This window comes from Symphalangus syndactylus, chromosome 24 (assembly GCF_028878055.3).
Source record: "Symphalangus syndactylus isolate Jambi chromosome 24, NHGRI_mSymSyn1-v2.1_pri, whole genome shotgun sequence".
Lineage (NCBI taxonomy): Eukaryota > Metazoa > Chordata > Mammalia > Primates > Hylobatidae > Symphalangus > Symphalangus syndactylus.
In genome coordinates this window covers 63,186,378-63,191,969 of record NC_072446.2, presented here as the reverse complement: position 1 = coordinate 63,191,969, position 5,592 = coordinate 63,186,378, and positions in this window count along the sequence as shown.

The window sequence follows — 5,592 nt, the reverse complement described above, 5'->3', positions numbered from 1 at the left end:
GCTTATATGGGACTATCCCAGATTGGGGCAGGGCATTCTTGGAAGCAGCTGCTTGCCTTGAGACAGGAGACTACCAGGACTCATTTTGTCTCCCGTCCAAATTGGAAACCTGCCAAAACTGAAACTGCAAGTGGCAGGAAAGCAACCTTTCACTACCGCCAAGACACTGCCCTACTGCCGTGCCATGACAGTTTACAAATGCCATGGCAATGCCCAGAAGTTGCCTCCCATTTCTATGGCAAAACCCAGAAGTTACTCCCCATTTTCTAGTGATTTCTGAACAACCTGTCCCTTGCAATTTGCACATCATTTGTAATTTGTAATTTGCATGTCATTAAAAGTGGGTATAAATACCACTGCCAGCATCCCATGCGGCTACTCTCTGTGCACTGCCTATGCGCTAACCCTGAAATCACAGAGCTGTAATACAGCTGCTTCAGTATAGCTCCTTTCTTCCACCACCAGCTCTCTCTTGAATTCTTTTGTGAGTGAAGCCTGCTCTACATCAGTTTTAGAGCAACAATTAGATACTCCTGTCTACTTCCCTCTGTTCTTGCCTAACATCAAGTTGACAATGGTCATATGCAGAGACAGAGGCTTGCAGAGTCCCTCCAGTGTGATGTGGAAGCATGCTGCATGCCCAGCTGGATGAGCTTAGGAAAACCTGGCCCCGCCACAAGATCCAACCTCATCTCAGAACAGATCTCAGGCACCTGACCTATTACTCTCTCCATTTCCTTTCCTTCTTTTAACGTTGATATCATGGGCCTAGAAGCATGAGTCTTCAAACTTTCCTTTATTCCATATCATATCCTTCTACTCCAGGACATTAACTCTCCTACCTAAGCTGCTTCTTCCTTCGCTTGGTTTATCTGTCTCCCATCCTAGTGGCCATAAACAAAAAGAATAGCCTCACTACCTTGGAAAAATATTGATAAGAGTCCTCCAAAGTGAGGAAATACATTCTGGCCCAATAAAACCTAATTTTCAGGAGTCTGGCCTTAAAGGAGGGATAACAGAGACATTATATTTTATGGCAAGAGCTGAATATTACTTTTTTCTCCTTAAGTATCTTCTATAATAATCCTAATCCTAATTTCATCACTCCATTTTTCTCCTCTGAAACCAAAGAAATAAAAAATAAAACTGCTTTAGAAAGAAAAGGGAAAAGCCATACACACAGAAACAGACAATTGAAAAGCATACCCACAGAGTTTAAAATATCAATCACACAAGAGAAAAAAATGCATTAATATAAAATATACAATGAGCGATTTCAGCCAATATACCTGCATGTACATAGTACCACACCTGGTAACTAGCGAAGTCTAATTCATCAACTCTAGAAGCACTGGGTTAAGGAACTCTGAAAACAAAAGGGAGATAATAATGTCTTGCATTTATGTGGTTATACATAGTTTATAAACTGTAGTGTTTTGTAGTTTATGAGATGCTTTTGAACACTTGCCTTATTTTAACTTCACACGACCCCTGTGGGATATGTTTTACCATCTTCATTTGGAGGCCTAGAGCAGTTCAATTACTTGCGACCCACATAGAGCTATAATGTGAGAACATAAAAACAGTGTATTCTAAACATGTCTTGCTTGTGGTTCTAAAGGTAGAAATGAAATGGGTATTTGGGGCAAACTGTCTTGTTTTTCCAAAGAGATATTTTTGTCACGTTGTTTCAGTTGTTCAGGTGATAACAAGCACAAGCCCACTCCATGTGCCCTAGAAGCACTCAACAGGGGAAGTAAGCTACATGCTAACTGTGCATGCCTGAAAGATGTGCCCTACTTAGGAAAATGTAAAAGGCCACCATCTTCCCAACTTCTCAGTAGAGTGCTCCCCTTGAAACTGTTGTGATGTGCGTTGACACTGTGTTTTCTAGACAGGGATCAGAGGCAGGGGTTGTAGATTTCCCACTCTGAAGGCTATCGAAAGCTTCAACTCTCAGAGTGGGAAGCAGAGAGGTTCCGAGAGAAGAAACAAGTTCTAAGAAATTCTAGGAAAAGGGTATCCTGGTATTTTATCTTAAGTTTCCCTTTTCTGCATTGAAATTCCCTTGTGTCATCAAGAGTCAATGAGGTCTATTGTGTTCAAAAGCTACGTGTTATTTGTTCTCGAGAAATCATCTTTTGTTCCATGCTATGGGAAAACAGACCAGACATGATAATTATGAATTAGAAAAGGGATCACAGACTTCAGGAAGAGATAGAGGGAGGGGATTGAGCTTCAGCCTGGAGCAGGAGATACTGAAGGCACAAGTGGACCCATGGAACTTTCCAGTATTCCTCAGGGTCCCCAGAAACCTGCTAGCATCCATATGGGGCTCAGACTTGGGGCCCCTAGACAGTAAAGAAAAGGGGGCAATATTTTTGGATCTGCATCTCCAACAAATCTCATGTCAAATTGTAATCCCCAGTGTTGGAGGTGGGGCCTAATAGGAGGTGATTGGATGATGGAGGCAGAGTTCTCATGAATGAGTTAGCACCATCCCCTTGATGCTGTTCTTATGAAAGTGAGTGAGTTACCATGAGATCTGGTTGTTTAAAAGCATGTAGTACCTCTCCCCTTCTCTCTCTTGGCCCTGCTTCTGCCATGTAAAATATCTGCTCCCACTTTGCCTTCCACCATGAGTAAAAGCTCCCTGAGGCTTCCTCAGAAGCAGATGCCACTATGCTTCCTGTATAGTCTGCAGAACTGTGAGCCAGTTAAGCCTCTTTTCTTTATAAATTACCCAGTCTCAGGTATTTCTTTATAACAATGCGAGAACTTACTAATACAGAAAATTGGTACCAAGGAGTAGAGCATTGCTCTAAAGACACCCGAAAGTGTGGAAGCAGCTTTGGAACTGGGTAACCAGCAGAGGTTGGAAGAGTGTAGAGAGCTCAGAAAAAGACAGGAAGATGAGAGAAAGTTTGGAACTTCCTAGAGACTTGTAAAGTCGTTGTGACTACAATGCTAATGGTGATATGAACAATAGAGTCCAGGTTGAGGAGGTCTCAGATGGAGATGAAGAACTTATTGGGAACCGACGCAAGTCACTTTTGTTATGCATTAGCAAAGAGGTTGGCTGCATTGTGCTCCTGCCCTGGGGATCTGTGGAACTTTGAATAGAGAATGAGGATTTAGAAGATCTGGTGGAAGAAATTTCTAAGCAGCAGTGTTCAAGGTTTGGCCTGGCTGCTTCTAACAACCTATCTCATATGCACGAGCAAAGAAATGACCTAAAACCAGAATTTATATGTTAAAGGGAAGTAAAGACTAAGTTTGGAAAATTTGCGGCCTGGACATGTGGTAGAAAAGAAAAGCCCATTTTCAGGAGACAAATTCAAGTGGGCTGCAGAAATTTGCATAAGAAAAAAGGAGCCACACAGAGTCCCCATGGGGCACTTCCTAGCGGAGCTATGAGAAGAGGGCCACCACCCTCCAGACCCTGGAATGGTAGATCCAGCAGCAGCTTGCACCATGCATCTGGAAGAGGCACAGGCACTCAATGCCAACCCATAAGAGCAGCCACAGGGGCTGAACCCTGCAAAGCCACAGGGGCGGAACTGCCCAAAGCCTTGAGACCCCTCCCCTTGCATCAGTGTGCCCTGGATGTGAGACATGGAATTAAGGGAGATTATTTTGGAGCTTTAAGACTTAATGACTGCCCTGCTGGGTTTCAGATGTGTGCGGCCTGTAGCCCTTTCCTTTTGGCTGATTTCTCCCTTTGGGAACAGGAGTATACCAATGCCTATACCTTCATTGTATCTTGGAAGTAACTAATTTGCCAGGCTCATAGGCAGAAGTGACTTGCCTTGTCTCAGATGAGACTTTGGACGTTGAAGTTTTGATTTAATGCTGGAATGAGTTAAGACTTTGGGGGACTGTTGAGAAGGGATGGTTGTATTTTGCAATGTGAGAAGGACATGAGATTTGGATGGGGCAGGAGGTAGAATTCAATGGTTTGGATCTGTGTCCCCACCAAATCTCATGTCAAATTGTAAACCCTGATGTTGGAGGTGGGGCCTGGTGGGAGGCAATTGGAACATGGGGGCAGAGTTCTCATGAATACGTTGACATTATCCCCTCATGAGAGTGGCTGAGTTTTCATGAGATCTGGTTGTTTAAAAGTCTACGGCACCTCCCCCCTCTCTATCTTGGTCCTGCTCCTTCCATGTAAGACTCTTCCTCCCACTTTGCCTTCAACCATGAGTGAAAGCTCCCCGAGGCCTCCTAGGATAAGCTGCTGTGCTCCCGGTACAGTCTGTGGAACTGTGAGCCAATTAAACCTCTCTTCTTCATAAATTACCCAGTCTCGGGTATTTCTGTATAGCAATGCAAGAACTGACTCATACAAGGGGGCTCCTTTAATGCAGACAACCTGGGTTATAACTACAAGTAACAAAAAGGATTCCAGTGTCTGAGTCTGTGTCTCTATCTACCCTTCTTACCTATGTGCCAAAGAGGCAGGAGGGTGGTTCTGAAAATAAAAAGCTCTCTGCCAATATTTTATTTTAGTACAAGAAAAGAGATTAATACTATGGATGTAGAGAAAGCAAGAGCTTGGAATCTAGAAACTACTTAGATCCCGCCATGCCCTTACCAGCTATGCAATCTCAGATGGGCCACTCAATCCCACTGACAGTCAATTCTCTCATCTGTGAAATGAGTGTACCAATGCTACTTTATAGGCAGCTTTGTCAGGATTAAATGAGATAATTTAGAAAAAGTACTTAGCAGGGTGACTGGTTGCCTGGCCCTTAATAAGTATTTCATGAGTTCAATTCTGTGCCAAAGATAAAGTATTGCTCACCAGCTAATTGGCCGTTGTTCAAATTTATTTTAAGAAAAATGAAAACTTCAAACTTATTAGAATTAAAATGCTCTGACCCCTTGTATTTTGGAATTATAAAAGATACTGTTTCTCAAAATAATGGTGGTGGGAGGGGTGGGGGGAACCCTCTGTTTGCTTAGGGCCATCTTCCAGCTCTTATCAGGTGGCATTTGCATTAGTCTGGTGGTAAATCCATCCAGGATGCTGAATAAACAACTGCTTGCCTTTAGTTGGATCTTCAATTACATCAGATATGTGACCTGATGTCTGGAAGCCCTGGGCTGCCAAGGACAGAACAGTCTCTGTGAGGTGATTTAAAGGAGATCTTTGTTCACTGGCCCCCAAATGTCTTTGTCCCATTATTTCTTGCAGTCTGACATGCTCCCTTTAAATCCCAAAGGCTTTCTGTGTTCAAGAGCTCCTTATCTATTGTTATGCAAATGTACCTGGGAAAAAATAATAATTCTTCATCAGCTAATATTTCAAGGAGAACCACAGCAACAAATGCTAACAGTTTCTTGGAAGCTCAGATGTAGGAGAGGTATGTGTAAGATAAGGAAGAAGGGGTTGGGGGAAGAGTGAGTTATCTCTAAAAGTGGAGGTAAATGAGAAGGATGGGTTTTAGAAGTAGATAAGCCAGCTTCAGATTCCTGGGAGCCAACCTCTAGAAGCATGATTTCTGTTTCCTCATTCGTAAAGCAGGAAAGACAAAACTTACCTTACTAGGGTGGTTTTAAAGATTAAATGAGACAACATGCAGAGAC